Genomic DNA, 17,260 nt, shown 5'->3' on the forward strand with positions numbered 1-17,260 from the left:
GGCCCCGTTCTCCCACACAGAGGATGACAATCTTACCACTACACTGTCCTGCTTGATTTAATGCTACAAGAGACTGCCAGAGATGTTCGCATTATTCGCATGAGGTTGTATGCAACTTACTACCATTGTGCCTAACAAGGTGCACTGTACAAAGGCTATCAAATATGTCTCTTCATCATATCCTGTACCTTTAGAGATGCTCAAAACACTGGACAACAAAACACTGAGAGGTGTTGAGAAATACAGCTGAGATACAAAAGCCAAGATTTCTGACTCATACCAACAAGGCAATAATATTTTGTCCTTGTGAGCTGTGAAGCCTTGCATGAACCATGTGAAGTGGTGGCCAGTCAGTATATGCTGCATATCCTGCTTGACAAGTCTTAGCTGGATATGTAGCTCACACTTATGGGTGATATGGCAAAGACAAGGGGATGAAAACAATCACAGATGTGATAGGTTTTATAGCGGGGCTACACCAACAGACCAGAAAGCTTTTCAGAGAGGTAGAAAAGTTTGCAGAACATTGTCTTTGCCTGCCTGGGTTCGTTGCCTCTTCTGAAAGATCTTTCTCCTTGCTGAGAAGACCTTACATGTGGATAAGGATTAGAATGACTCAGAAAAGACTCATACATGGTCCTCCTACACATCCACAGTGAGATACTGCGCATGCTAGACACTGAGCCCTTAATAAAAATTTGTGCAAAACACACCAGAGCCATTGTCAATTAAGAATGTTTGGTGACCCCACATTTATAATGAATACCGCTTTTCACAATGAAGAGATGGTTATTTCATAAAAGTATACACTGTTGTTTTCTGTGATCTTAAGATTGTTCTTAATATGGTGTAATACTTTTATTATTTGAATGTTATACAAATGTTTGTGGGTGTTGCTGTTGAATGTTTGAATTTCAATGTGAATTTGGTTGCTGATAAAAGAACTATAGTTTATAGTATTTATATAGTCTATACATTTTAAATATATATATATATATAGTTTATAATAATAAATAATTCCCCACTCGCTCCTATCTTGGAGTGGTCTTATTCCTTCAAGCTCAGGTCCTCTACCAGAGGCCTGGGAGCTTGAGGGTCCTGCACAGTAACTTAGCTGTTCCTAGGACTGCACTCTTCTGGACAGAGATCTCAGATATTGTTCCTGGGATCTGCTGGAGCCACTCTCCCAGTTTGGGAGTTACAGCCCCCAGTGTTCCTATCACCACGGGTACCACTTGTGCCTTCACCTTCCACATCTTTTCCAGCTCTTCTTTCAGCTCTTGTTATTTCTCGATCTTCTCGTGCTCCTTCTTTCTGATGTTGTCATCACTTGGGATTGCTACATCTTTCGCTACAGCCTTGTTCTCCTGTTTGTCCACCACTACTATGTCTGGTTGGTTGGCCATTACCAGTTTGTCAGTCTGTATCTCTGGAAGTCCCACAGGATCTTAGCTGTCATTCTAAACCACCTTTGGAGGTGTGTCCCATTTTGACTTTGGGACTTCCAGCCTGTACTCACACAGGCTGTACAGATGTTACTGTACACTATGCCGGCCACTTGGTTATGGCGTTCCATGTATGCCCTGCCTGCTAGCATCTTGCATCCCGCTGTTATGTGCTGGATTGTTTCAGGGGCATCTTTGCACAGCCTGCACCTGGGGTCCTGCCTGGTATGGTAGATCCTAGCCTCTATTGTACTCAGAGGCTGCTCCTGTTCTGCTAAGATTAGTGCCTCTGTGCTGTCTTTCAGTCCAGCTTTGTCCAGCCACTGGTAGGATTTGTCAACATCAGCCACTTCTTCAATCTGCCTGGTACATACCGTGCAGGGGTTTGTCCTTCTATGAGGGTTCCTCCTCTTCCTTCCCTTGCTCCTCTGGTTTCTGCTGCCTGAGGTATTCGCTAAGCACGCAATCAGTTGGGGCCATCTTCCTGATGTATTCATTGAGCTTAGTTGTTTCATCCTGGATAGTGGCTTTGACACTCACTAATCCTCGGCCTCCTTCCTTCCGCTTAGCATACAGTCTCAGGGTGATGAATTTGGGGTGAAACCCTCAGTGCATCTTATTATGCCAACAAATGCAGTATCTTTCTGATTGTAATGGACTTGCAGTAACAGTCACTTCATAGTTTTTTTAAAGATAGAGAATCCTATCCATAATCTTATGTGTTCTTTATGTTACTGATTAAAGAAGTCTGTCACAACAGTATGCACAATAATGTCCCTGCTCATTTCCCATAAAATGACAAACTTATTCTTTTTAAAAAGCATCACAGGAATCAACACTTGTTCCTTGGTTTTGAGCTGCAGATGGACATACATTTGGTTTAGCAGGGTTGGTGCAGACAGGGTCAGAATGTCTCACCAGTAACAATTAGTGTATGAGTGGCCCTGACTTGCGGTGGGGGATTGTAAAGTTATGAAAAATATTCTGTTGCTGCTTCACCCCTGAAAGCCAGGCAGAGGGAAAACCCATGAATGTTCACTTACAGGTCCACATGATGTTAATATAATTCAGGATTTAATAACTTTAATAAGTATCTCACTGTAGTTACAGATACTATATCAAAACAGAGAGAAAGCAGAATTGTATTGTTATTATAAATTAAAACAGAAAAACTAATAACTTTAGGCAGAACCCGAACTCAGTTTTCTAGTATAAAAAGTGTGTATTCTGCTTGCTCACCAGCATGTTTTGCTTTTCACTGTTTCTCTGTGCACATGTAGGGAAGTGTTTCAATTGACAGTTAGTTCAGTTAGGTCATATCAGTTTCCTACCAAATATATTTGTGATTGCAGTTTAATTGCATATGAACATTTTAGTAGAATGAACTTGTATAAAATACGACTTTATACAACTATGTTGCGGCACAGATAATGAACAGATGCAGTGTAGGTGGCCCATTCACATGTCAGAGACTGCTGCTTTTAAGTGCTACAACTTTACTTTACATCAGCATGGCACATATTTTAAATCTCATTTCACTTGTCAAGCTTCCTGTGTGTCTTGTTTGATTCATAGTTCACAGATGAGTGTATAGCTCAGACTGTTTGATTTGCTCATACAATAGTGTTGTATGGCCTGGAGGCAAACCAGCTGTCCGTGGATGGACCGGGAGCTATGCTAGGCCAGCTAGGCCGTGCAGCTTGAGTCTCAGATTCCCTGTTTTGAAATGATATCATCTCTACTGTCTCTAAGACCACTGCCTCTTGCTCCAAAGAAAAATGGTAAATGGTCTGCACTTATATAGCACTTTTCTACCTAACTGGTACTGTTAGGTAGAAGTGCTTTACACTGCATCTCATTCACTCACACACTGATGGCAGAGCTGCTATGCATCTGATCTGACTCACTGGGGGCAACTTGGGGTTCAGTATCTTGCCCAAGGACACTTTGGCATGTGACACGGCAGCTGGGAATCAAACCACCAATCCTATGATTAGCAGACAACTGCTCTACCTATCGAGCCACAGCCACCCCATAAGTCTCCTTTACTTTCATGTTGTGACCTGTTGTGATTTTGGTTTTAGAAAGACTAGAAGAATACCTCCACTTTCCATTTTCTTTAAATGGAAAGTGGCTTTAACTCGCTCAGCTCCATGCACACCTGTGGCATGTTAAGGAATCCAAAGCTAAAAAGGACTGACACGTTTGGTTTAGCTTCACTATGAGTGGACAATGATAAAAGTTTCTGCCAAACAGCAGACTACTGTGAAAACAAAAAAGGGAGAAATTGTACCCTTGTAAAGGTGGGATTCATGGCAGAGCTGCTAAATTTAACTGCATAAGATTGTAGAGGTGTACCTAATAAAGTGGCCACTGAGTGTATACACATAACTGTATATTGACATTGACACATGCCTCTATGTTGGTGTGGTTACACTGTGTGTTGGCAAGAAATTGTATATAGCGTTACTGCAGCCATCACATTCTCTGACACAAAACATGAAAGTCTTACGGGGACCATATGGAAAGATTACAGGCACAAGTGGGGACAAACAGGATGGCCAATCACAAAGCTTCACTTATATAACAGGCACTTGTGTATGTAAACCATGTTCTGCGTGTCCTTCTCACAAACAAAGACACAGAGAAAAAGATGAGAGATCCATCTATCTTTTAACAGATGTGATGAATATCAGTGCATGACCCACTCTGTTGCCTTGATGCATCACCACAGCGTGCTTGTCATCTTTGTTTTTAGTTTATTATTCTCAGAGAGAATCCACAGATTTGCCTCAGGTGCATTTTTCATTCTCCATTTCATTATTTGCTCAGATTAATACGAGCAATGGTATCAGCGGAGGCATGGTCGGCTAAGCTGTGTCTAATAGGCTAGAGTCTAGACATACCCATACCAATTATCCACTGTAAATAGAATCCACGCTTTGGCTCAAGGCTTTGTTTATTCAATTCTATTCATTTCATATCTGCATGATTATAATTAAAGAAAATAAACACCTGCTATGAAGGTGAAGGCTGAGGAATGGTAGATGTATTGCATCATGTGTGACTCCTATTGCATGTACAGTAGGTGTGCACCATTAAGTCAGTTATAATATTAGTGGAATCAGTACATTGGAGATGCTGTACAAGAGATATGAGAGGTTTAAGTACAACAGAGTGTCTGTTCATTGCTTTCTACTGTATACCTTCTATTAGTGAATTTATGTTGAGTATACATGGCATTCATTATAGATTTAGATAATTAGAAGGCATAGGACAATGTCTTCAAGTTTGATACATCATGATACACGAACAATATGAATCGTATTGTTTCGTCTCACAGCGTTTTTTTTTTTTGTTTGTTTGTTTGTTTTGCTGGACAACAGACATCCATATAAAAATATCTATTCCACGGTACAACTATCTCCTGGAATCTCTGCTTCTAAACATAGTAAGAACAGAAGGCAGCGCTCAGTAAATGCTCCACCTGCAACTAAGCCATGAGTGTGGATTTTGTGTAAAATGTGAAGAAAATATTGCAGACAAGATAAAGGCTCTAAGCTAAGCAGGGTGATAGCACTATACAACAACACTGCTGGAATTGTCTACCACTCATTAACAAACCAGTGAGCAAGCTAGAGACATACTGTAACTAAACCAACTGGTGACTATACTGATGAGCTACAGTCATTTCTATCTAACACAAGGGCAAGTTGCTCGCAGGGCCTGAGCTGATTTTTTTCTTTTCTTCATCATACATGAGACAAGATGAGTGGACCTGACCCCACAGATACAAGACAAGAACAGCACACTTGTTGCATTTCTAATTATGTGTGCTATCTGCTGATTTCCTTTCAGAAAGGGAAGCAACCACAGCCACCACCTCAGTGGAGACCCACATTGTTTTTCCTTTTTGGTATGGCAGGCAGTTCTGTTTTTATGATTTTGTTTCATGTATGTTTATCTGGGATGCTGGTTTAGATGAACAGAATGTAAGTCATTCCACCATTGTGGATCCACTAAGTTGAAAAGTTTTTCCTGGGATCTTTTAAGGTGATCTGAGGGGACTACAAGGTTGTTGCTTTGCTTGCACAGCACAGTGGATAGGAGGGACTGTAGACCTGGAAGAGGGACTTCAGGTAGAAAGGTGTTGTTGAGTTGATCACTTTGTAGGCATGAGTCAGGGCTTTGAACCGGATGCGGGCAGCTAAAGGAAGCCTGTGCACATCTGCAAAAAATGGTGTAACTTGTCTACATTATGCCTGAAAAATGACACATGCTGCATTTTAAATTATCTGCAGGGGTTTGATGGTGCAAGCTGATAACCTCATCAGTAATTCATTGTATTATTCAAGCCGAGATATTACCAGCCTGCACAATGAGTTGTGTTGTATAATCCGAGTCTGGGGAGAGTCTGATCTTTCTGATGTTGAAAAAGGCAAATCTGCATGCCCTTGAGACAGAGGAGATGTAGTCGGTAAAGCTCAAATGATCATCAATGGTCACCCCCCAGGTTTCTGGCAGACTTAGTGGGGAAAATCACTGAAGACCCCACGTTGATGCTGATGTTGTGTTGTATCAAAGGACTGGCTGGGAAGAGGAGAACTTCTGTCTTGGAGAGATTAAGCTGAAGATGTCTCTCTCGCAAGGCATGCAGAGATGCATAATGAGACAGTAGAGTCATTTGGTAGAGAGGTAAGAAAAAGCTGTGCATCATCAGCATAGCAATGTAAAGAAAAGCCACGGACTGGATAATGGAACATAGGGATGTAGTATAGCTGGAAGAAAGTAGAGGACCAAGGACTGAGCTCTGCGGCACGCCAGTTCCCCTTCCAAGATACCTTGAAGTTACGACCAGAGAAGTAGGACTTAGGCTAGGCCAGAGCTGTACCAGTGATTGCCAAATCAAAAACTGTAGAAAGAAGGATCTGGTGGTTGATTGTGTCAAAGGCTGCAAATAGATCAAGAATTAGAATTAAGACAAGAGATTGAAAGATTGAGATGCAGTGTAGTGACCACTGGTTGTGCTGGAGTGGTTGGCATCTATGAGGTCGGTCAGTTGATTGAACACTGCTTGTTCAAGGGTCTTGGTCAGGAATGGAAGAAGAGAGATAGGTCTGTAATTCTCCACAAGGTAGGGATCAAGAGTTTTTTTAAGGAGTGGGGTGATCTGGGCCTGCTTTAAGGCAGAAGGCACCTTTAAGGTGGGAAAGGTGCCTGTTGTGACAGATGTATTAATGATTTGTGTAATGGCCAGCATTAGTGTAGATGCTGTTGTTTCAAGGAGAGTGTAGGTGATAGAAGCAAGAGAACAGGTGGTAGGAGTATTTGAGAGGAGGGGGGGTGCATCATCCTTTGTCAGAATGGAAAACGAGGCGAGTGATGTGTTGTTAGATGAAGTTGGTAGTATATTTGTGTTTAAAGAAGAGAACTGGGAGCAGGAACTATCAAGACAAGTTCAAAGTGTGATACATTATTTGTCAGTGGTTGTCACTCAAGGTTTTTAACCTTACCTTGTTGTGCTCCGAGAGTCATTTTGACTCGCTGCCCACTTCTTGGTAGAGTACCCACATTCCCAAAGTGAGTCCATCTGTAGAATGTTTGCCTAACTGTAGACTAGTGAATATCTAAAGTCTTTGACATCACTTTGTAACCCTAACAGCCCTACATAAGCATAGTCTTATTGTGCAGAGAAAATTCAAAACACTAGTGTCAAAGTAGCTCTAGTCCACACCTCCAAACTAATTTTCTTAACAAGACTCCAGGTATGCTTTTTTTAATGGTTGTTCTCAATAAAGACATGAGATCATTTTTTTTGTGTTATTGTGATATTATTTTAGGCAGTACATATTTGTTAATACTATTGACTTAGATGAAGACCGGATAACATTTTATGACAGTTCCAAATACTTCACATACTTCACACACTTTTTCTGTAGTTAGATGCTTTTCCTAACTTGACCTAACATGGCCCAGTGTATTTTCTCTTTTATCTAAAATGTGACATGGACATAGAATCTTTTTCACTGTGTAAACTAAAGATTCAAATTACAGTTAATTTTGTACTAGGAAATCAGGATATATAGTAGATCCACATAGTTCAATTCCAGGGGCCACACAGATAACGCTGCTGTAGGATTGTCAGTCTTTTTTTTTTTTTGTATAACATGACTCAGCTGGTGTTGAATGCCCAGTTTCCACAAATATAATCAAAAATGTAATATATGTAATATTAACTATGAGCAGGATAGTTCCAAATATTTATCATGTTAGTTTAGTTGCCGAAACAATGTAAGAATAAAGAAAAAAAAAAAACTAACTAGACCTAACTAGAGTTTAAACTGGCTAAGATTAAAGAGCTCACATCTGATATTTAACTAAAAATATACTGATTGAAAAAGTTTTTAAAAGCAGTATAAATAAACCTTGACTTGACCTTCACTCTTGCCTTTAACTGACAGCACTTCAGTCACCTATTTTGATAAAAGCAGCATTCACTGTTTGATCTAAGGACTGGACTTTTCCACCACACTGATGGTTTCATCACATCTTCATCAGTTGCATATTAGTTGCCAAAATGTCACATATGAGACAATATGATGAAATGGAAAATCATGAATGAGCCACAGACTTTCAGGGACTTTTTTTTTTTTACAGTGACAGTGCAGCTGTGAGTCAGAGACGCACCTTCACCTTGTCAGCTTGTCCTGCTTGCCCACTGACGTACCGCAACATTTGCTTACGGCGCAAAAAGAGCAAAGTCTCAGCTGCTCTGCCACTAACCTGAAGTCGTCACTGAGGCCACAGTACATCGCAAGTGACACAAAGTCAGAAGCTAAAATCTCAGTATAGACAGAACTAAATCTTTCATGAATTTATCATTTCTTATTCATAACAACGCTCTATCCACAATTTCTTTTTTACCCCAGCAGATCTGCAGTGGACAAGAGAGGTCCTTGGTGTGTGTGCGTGACCTTGTGGGTGCAGTTAAAGTCAGAAAGTACAGAGCTTATTTAAAACTAGAGGAAACGGTTGTGACCGGGCTGTCCTGCAGGAAGCCATGCTCTGTTTAACAGATGTTAGCCATGCATGAAAAATATAGACTGCAGATTAAACAAGTGACTATCACTTAAATGATTTGCCTGTGGACTCCAACATCGAGGGATTGATGGGGCACTACCTCTTCTAATAGCAATTCCATCATATCATGACCTAACCATCTGTCAGTGATTGTGTAACCTTTTATATTCTTTCCAGTTGGTTCACAAAACCTTAAAATTACACTAAGAAGACATTTGCACGGCACAGTGCTGCATTTACAGCAGCCTCTCTCTTCTTTTTATTCATGTATCTCTTTGCTATCCAGTGAAAAGAATTCAGTCTCAACATAAAGATTATGACATTATGAAAGTCCAACACACCACTGATAAAATGCTTTAAACAACAGTGTCCGATTGATGTATTGTTCAGTGCAGATTAGCAGTCTGTGGATGTATGGGGCACAAAGGGGTGACGTTAAGCTTTGGTGGTGGAGTTGAAGAGAAGTTAGGCCATGACTACAAAGACACCAAAGAGCACCTGATTCCCCTTAATTCCCTTTAACAGAATCTGAGACACAGAAAGAGACAGGGACGGCTAAACAGAGTCATTGACAAAGTTTTCTAAACTTTCAAAAAGAGCTGAAAAATACTTACATTAGTGGCTAAATGCCCCTGTCAATAAAAAAGCAACCACTACAATTTTGTATCATCTTTTAAATATAGGAATAGGAACTTTTTTTACACCGTACTCCCAGACAATTAAAACTTGATGGTCTGTGTAAACCTCTTCTAACATCTGGCAGGGTGACTCATATGTGCAAGCAGAGTCACACAGAGAGGTTACACCTGCTTTATTGTGTGCATGTTTCAACAAATGTGAATTAGTGGTTTTTGTAGATACTGTGAAATTTAATTCATAACAAAAGCCTCTTGGTCAAGACTAAACATTTTTTTTTTTTCAACCAGCACCAGGACGCCGTTCATTTTCGGCTTTTTTCAGAAATATACTGGAGTGGCCAATGTTTTTCCAGCTTAAACCATCTCACCCCTTTTTAACCTACAGTAACAGACAAAATGGTAATCAGGTCAGTTTACCTCTGTTGGACACTGTCACTGAGATAGTGCTTTTCATTAATATTATAGAAAATGAAAAATGCTGCACTAACGCTCAGTCTGGATGCCTGCTTATGGAGAATAAATTGGTGTATTTTCAACATCATTATCATGCTGTTCAGTTCACTGCACTTACGCCTTGTAGATAAAAGTGTTGTCATCCTGGAAGACACTGCAATTAGTGAAGAAATGTATCATGGGGAGAAAGTGGTAACTCAGACACATCATGACAATAATGATTAGACTTTTTCTAGCATGCTAAAGAGGGAGTGAAACTCCTGCACGGTACCAATGCACATTCATGGCAGTAATTACAATATATCATTCACATTGCTCATGGAAATGTTCTTTCCCTCCTTTTGCTCTTAGTGAATTGGTGGTTTAATGAATGAACTGCAAACTCTTTACAGTGTTTCAGTTTGTCGTGTAGGGTCTGACTACTATTATTTTTATCATTATGGATGTCAAAGTTTGTCTTCCTCTATAAAAAGTGAGAATTTATTTTTTAATTTAGTCCTCAGATTGGCAAAGGTCCACCTGAAATTAAAATATTATATTATATGACAGTGTTTCATTCAGATAGTGATTCTATTGGGAGACTTTGACTAATTTATAATCAGGGAAGACGTCTAGACTTGCTCATTTAGGTTTGTCATTCTTTTAAATTATGGAACTTAGGTTGGTTAGTGACAGCTGATTCGAGCCGATATGTTACCCAGCAACCTCTAAACAACACATATAATGCAGTATAAATGTCAGTTTGAAAAGTTGTTGTTCAAGTTGTTTGCATGACTATGATGTTGAGCTAAGCTGCTTTCACACATGCAGTGGAACCCTGAACTTCTGTAGACTTTACGCTCGTGGGCTTCATGTGCAATGTCTGTGTGAGCCCACAAGCGAACACATCAGGTTATTGTCTGGGGGATTCACAGCACAGCGAGGGGGTGTTCCCTTTCAGTTGATCTTCTCAGCAAAACACCAGGAAGTATGGAAAATATTCAAAATGGACTTTGTACTAGAGAGCTGGTAGGGTAATATCAATTTTATGTTTGGGCCGACTGACATTTGCGTTTTCACCATCAGCTCCTCTGGGTAATTTGTAGGAAGTCCAGGGTTCCAGGGTAAGTCTGAAAACAGCTAAAGTTATCTTTGTGCCTAAAACTAACCAAGCTGCTTTTGTGTCTAAACACAACCAACTGATGATGATTCCATAATCATAATCAACCGATTGCTTCCATGACGGCGGTCGAGTACTACGTTATGGTGGAACTATATCTATAACAGGGTACACATTGAACTATTTAGTTGCAAACAAAAATATATCAAAAGATGTGTGGGTGAACATTAAAATCATATTTTATTTTAGCTCGGCTGCCTGTCACCCCTGTGATGTTAGCAGTTGCTAATGTATTATTAGAACACTTAACACATTACTCTGTAAATGTGTACATGCAGAGCCTTGAGGTAACAGACAAAAAATGTAAAAACGTGAAAGCTTTTACAGGGCTGTGACCAGTTCCATTCAGCAGCACAGGACGCCAACAGTACATCTCTGTACAAATCCAGCACTTAAATGTCAGTCAACTGCTGCCACCACAAACAACGCAGAGGCTTAAGGCATCATTTCCATAAAAGAGAAAAACTATGCATTAATTTATTCTGTTGAAGCCTGTGTACATAATGTTCTTCATTTCTCTATAGCTTATTATTGTATCTATTCATAGATTAGCTGTAGAAAAGAAGACATTTTGCATATTGTGACCTCTAATTTTTATTAGGAAAACAAATCAGCTTAGATGAAAATATTTTTGGTTCAGAGTCCAAGTAGTTAGATGTTTATGAGTTTGGGTTCAATGTTGACTTTGGACATGGTCTCAGAATTAAGCAGGACTCAACTGACGTGACTACATCCTTGATCCATCATTCAGTTGCGCTGCACTGTGTTGAGCTGTAATGTATGTGTGCACACTACAGCGTCCATGAATGCCATTCCACTGTGTTTTACAAGACTAACTCGCACAGCTGTATTTACCAGCACGTTTATGACCTTCAGTGTTTGGCCTTTTGAATAAGTCCCCTCTGTGGATGCATATTTTCTAAGGATAAGAGTTCTCTCGCAGTCTGAGGACAAAGCTCTCAGAAATGCCCTTACAGCAACGATATGACAGTAACACTAAGATTTTTACATGCACAGAAGGAGCGGTGGCATCAAATTAATATCAAAGCAATAGACCACATGTCATATATGTGTAAAAACCTGAGTCTCTGCTCCTGCATCAGAGGAAAACTTGTGAGTGTGCCTGAGTTTAAATGTTTCAAAATGTGGAACCATTTAACTGAGTCAGTTGTGGGTAAAGGTATACAGAGGCGCGCTGATATTATTCCTCTTGATATAGCGTGTTAGATTAATTCTACTGTAGTAGCACAGTGTGTGTCCACAAGCTTTGTCATATCAAACATACTGCTGATGAATGCCTGCTGTCACTACACAGCCTTAAGCCTTTTCTCACACTGACTCAGAATCCCAGGGCTGTTGGGATATAGTGTAAATATATTACCCCACAAGAGAATGAAAGTCGTGGCTCTGGCCTGTCTTGTTCTTAAATATAGAATTTTTCTGAGCTGAAAAATGACCAACCACATAGTTTAAATCACATTAGTTTCAGACATCGTAAACCTTAAAGATCCCTCTTACAAAGTCAAGTCATTTATGTGTTGACACTTTTATTTTACTATCAATCCAGTATGTCATCTAGTGTCTTTCATAACATTATGTGATTAAAATGTACCTATCAAAATGTTGATGGTTAGTAATAGGCATAACCATCTCAAAGTCGTTCATTAATAATTACTTAGCTCAGGGTAGCTAACTTATAACTCACTTCATTTAATGAACTTCGGGAAAGCTGGGAGCTCCATCAGTAATTCTGGAACCTCACCATCCACCACACATACAAATACAAGCTAACAGTGGGAAAATTGATGAAAATATCCATGACCACTGGGCAAAATAAGGATGCTGATATGAAAGTATAAAGAAGGTCAGTGGAAACAGGATTCTTCTCTAAATTTAATACTAAACAGAGCATTGTTCCAAAAGTAGACACAGGCAACACTCTGCTGGTGATGCTGTGTGTATATGGCTAATTTATTACATTTATAGCTATGAGTAGCAGTAGAGAAGCTATATTTCCTAAACAAACAGTGCCACATGATCACATTCAAGCAAGTTTATTCTGCTATAATACAAAAGGCAAGAAGTCAAAAATAGCATTTCCTTCATTTAAGACACATATAAAGTTACATTATATACATATTGTTGATATTATAAATGGTAGCAGATAGGTTTGCGTATTCTGATATAGACACAGCAGCTATGTGCATGTATTTGTACATTTTTGAAAGGTACAAGGACTGTGGGCATAAAAAAGTCTCCCTATCTGTTTATTTTGCTGCTCTTGTTTCATAGGTTGAGACGCAAACAGAAAATTTGGTATTTTCCAATTTGACTTATTGTGTAATATGAAATATATGTACGCACACATATAATTAGTAATGGGCATTATCAACAAATTATAAGATATTGAACTTTTAAATCATCTTCAACAACTAATTATATTTTGAGTATTAAATGGAAGCTCTGCACTTAAGCAAAAACAAATGACCCTCTAATTTTTGATTTCCCCCATGGATTTGGATACAATAATTACAGATAAAGTGGCAGGAAAAGTCTGTGAAACTTTTGGAATTTCAGTGTCTCTATTTGTAGATTGTCTAACTGTAGACTGGTCAATTTCTGAAGTTTTTGAAATCACTTTGTAACCATTTCCAGCATTATGTTAATCAATAATTCTTGATTGTAGGTCCTCTGAAAGCTCCTTTTGGTGAGGCATGGCTCACATAAGCACATTCTTCCTGTGCAGAGCAAACTCAAAACGTACTAGCACTATGATTGTTTTATGGTTGTTCTCAATAAGGACATAAATGATCAGAATTCCCTTTGTGTTATTATTTTATTTATTGTATATGCTAATACTCTGGACTTATATGAAGATCAGATCACATTTTATGTTGCATCTGCAAGTAGCATTTTAAACAAGTAGCATTGTTTCTTATTATTGCAGTAGGTCTTCATTTTAAATAAATAATTAATGATACAAATTTCTCACAGTGACAGACCTTCACAAATTCACATTCACTTCCTGAGTGCATAAACCAGTGCAGAGAGGCCACAAGTGATGTTTTCATAAAGCTGCCTTTGGGGAAAGCAGTCAACCACTGCTAAAAGTGACTGTGAATTGAGAAACATATACTTGTGGAATGTATTAGCAGCAGTGTGATGTCCTGTCCTCGTGCACAGACTGAGACTGCACAGTAGTTGAGGTAGAAAACGCTATACTGTAAAGTGTATCAGTTCATCCACAAAGTAGGAAGTCCTCAAAATAAGTTTGCCACTCATGGTTCAGCTGGTGTCATAATAATCAGTTTTGTATTCTGGTGAGTGAAATATGATGTATGAGCATCTGCTTTCCAAATGAGTTTACACTGGAGTCAGGGTCTGATATCTCTGGGCAAAGATAATCATTTCTTGTTCTGTCTTTTAAGCTGTGAGATTGAAGAAGGTGCAGCAGAGGTGGGAAAGAGCCAGATGGATGTTATGCTGACTTTTGAGGAATGGAAGGCAAACAAAAGGGTAAAAGGGGGAGGAGGGAACTCAATCTTCCATTTCAGAGGGTTTTTCTCCTTTATGCCTGTCATAGCTTTCATGTGCTGTGTCCTAATGACAGGAGACTGGTAAACAGAGGTGAAGAACAGACTCTCCAATGACATTTTTCTTCACATCACAGCACATGCCAGTCACAAAGCTACCACAGAAGATGAGCAATGGATAAAGGCAGGGAGAGGAGGCAATAGCTGAGCTTCACTTCAGAGTGAGTACGTCTCATTCAAGTTTTTCGGATGCTGTTCTGTTTTCAATTTTAAACTCTGACCATTGGAATTTTAAAACAATCAAATACAGGCTATTACCATGCAAGAAGATGGTTAAAATCATAGTAGTAGCAGCAGTAATAAGCCCAGCTAAGATTGGTCTCAGAAATAAAATATTCCTGTAAGGTAATATACCAAGTTCACGATGGACACCTTCTTATAGCTTCAAAAACACAGTAACTAAGAAGTGGCTGGACTAGGATTGTGGAAATTCTATATTTGATAGGAAGGGACTTACTTTGTTGGACAGGTTTACTAGTCAAATTGGTTCACATAGAAATAACATAAAGTGGTTGTGTGTGGTTTGGCTTTACGTGTGGTTTATCTTGCTCCCTTCTCACTCTGTCACATTGTTCTAAACACTGGACCTGCTTGTGCGGAGCAAATGAAACCTTTTAACCCTGTGATGTACTGTACCTTTTGGGGCCCATGCCAGACACTAAGGGCAATATAGTATCAAAATAATGCCACAATTTCAAAAAAACATATATAAATATACTGAACAAAATTTGATCAGTGTTTGCAGGTGGCAGGCATCAGCATTTGTTAGTGCAAAAAAATGAAGGGGATTTTGCCTCCATCTTTTCCAGTGAGATTCTGTCTTTGATTGCGTTTATACACACCTATTTTAGTAACATGGCTTACAAATTTAAACTATATAGTGAAAGAAAATGATGCTTTCTTATACATGTTTTTCTATAATTTTATTTTTGCAGTATTCATGTAGCAGCAGAGACACAATGCAGAGCGACAGAAGAAGAGAAAGTAGCGGGAGGCAGCGCAAACTGTCTGAGTAAAAAATCTGCAGTGGAAAGCAACATATTTTGATTTGTGTTAGTTTCATTATCAGTCTGACTTTAGGCACAGACTTTGATTAAGAAACGAGACTGCACCACTCTGTAATGACCTTCATTCATCTGTCTGCACCCTTTTGTTATTAGCTCTCCAGGAGAAATCCCTTGGGGAACATAAGTGCATCATACATCATCACATCACTATATCATTGATATTGCAAAATCACACTTATGTAAAATTTAGATTGGTATTTTCGTGGACAGTATGATTTGGCACATCTACCAAGCACGTATTTGTGAAACATTAGTTGTCAAAGCTACAATATGCAACAAAGCACTAGCATGAGACTTGAAATCAAGCCTCTCTGCTCGGCCCAGAAACCACTCCCTGTTCTGCCATGCCCTGTCACACTCTGCCCAGCTAGGTAGTCATCAATATGAAATTCAAGTAAATAAGAATGCTGTAAAATGTACTCAAGCAGAAGTAACTGAAATTTTCTGATTGCTTTGAAGGACAAGTTTCTCTCAAAAAACATTTAGAAGGCAATATTTCTGCACTACTGTTCAATGAGTCACGAGGATTCAATGACACATGAAGACAGGATTTGGAGCATATTTCTAGTAAGAGGTGTTTAAAAAGTTACATATTGTAGTTTTGAGAGCCAACAAGACTTAAAAGTCAAACGTTGTCTGTCTGGTCAGACTCTGTATCCAAGCAACAAGGGCCTTGATCAGCTTGTTGAGCAAGAGTTTCTGTGTAGACTTAAGAAAACTTTCATAAAGACAAGCGTCACTTTAGCAATCAATCTGGTCTTTATTGTGTTGCACTTAAAACGGGGGGGAAAAAAAACACCAGTGAAAAAATAGAAGAAAGCATGCATAGGATGCTCTGTGTGTCTGGAGCTCACTAAATCACAAGAAAGGTTCTGCGGTTTGACGACAGAGGAAGTAAAGTCTGTGGCCTAAACAAAAGTGCTGTCTGGAAAATCATTAAGGTAACACAGACCCTAAGTTAAGCATGTGAGGGAGGACTGTAGAATGCAATTCTAGTGTAGGTGATGGTCAAAATCCACAGTTCTCATGTCCACAAAATATAGTGTAAAGTTAAAGACATCATATCAGATTGAATTTCTCAGCAGCTGTTCAGGGAAGCATTGTTTGTGGAAACACAAAGAATCTACTAGTTGGAGAATGTCCACTGGAACTTAAACCGAGACTGTTGAAGCCAAATTCATTTCTGACCTGCATCGCTAACGCTGAAATCACTTCATGTCCAGTATGAAAATCCTGTTTAAACATTTATACCATACAAACACCTGTCTCTTGTTTTAGGACACACTTGAAAGACTGTTAACCCCTCCATTAAATTTGCCCTTGTCTCGTGCACAACACATATTTTACTGATGTCGTGTTGCCTAAATTTGCCAGACATGGTTGTGGTTATCTGAGGAATTCATTTAGTTTGCTGCCTTCAGGCAAGAGACTTCCCACAGTGTGTCAAGCAGACCCTTCTCTATCCATTTTCCTCCAGCAACTGTGGGAGGTGCATAAGCCATTTGAATGTTATATAGTCTTTCTAGGTTGGCCTATGTGAATACTTGCAAGAATAGTTCAATATTTTGGGAAATTATCTTATTTGCCTCCTTGCTAAGAGTTAAAGGTTTATGTTGATTCCTTGGCAACCTCAGTGTGACAACATAACAGGATGTTCCTCCTTTTTAGTCAGGCACATCCACAGTGTGGAAAATATCGCTAACATTTCAAAGACAAACCACCAAGTTTTTTTTTTTTTTGTAATGTGCAAGACGAACTAAAATCTCAATTAACCTGCTAATATTAGGAGCACAAATAACACTGTTACCTGCATATTTGATCAATT

At 39.2% G+C, this 17,260-nt stretch overlaps 1 long non-coding RNA gene across 1 annotated transcript; it reads left to right on the forward strand.

Annotated features, from left to right (window-relative positions):
* The first annotated feature begins 10,398 nt into the window (after positions 1 to 10,398).
* Positions 10,399 to 14,523, forward strand: LOC113164795. Its single transcript, XR_003299034.1, has 4 exons — positions 10,399 to 10,583; positions 10,682 to 10,719; positions 14,204 to 14,291; positions 14,386 to 14,523. It is a non-coding gene; the product is annotated as an uncharacterized LOC113164795 (long non-coding RNA).
* Positions 14,524 to 17,260: the final 2,737 nt, after the last annotated feature.

This window comes from Anabas testudineus, chromosome 2, assembly GCF_900324465.2.
Source record: "Anabas testudineus chromosome 2, fAnaTes1.2, whole genome shotgun sequence".
Lineage (NCBI taxonomy): Eukaryota > Metazoa > Chordata > Actinopteri > Anabantiformes > Anabantidae > Anabas > Anabas testudineus.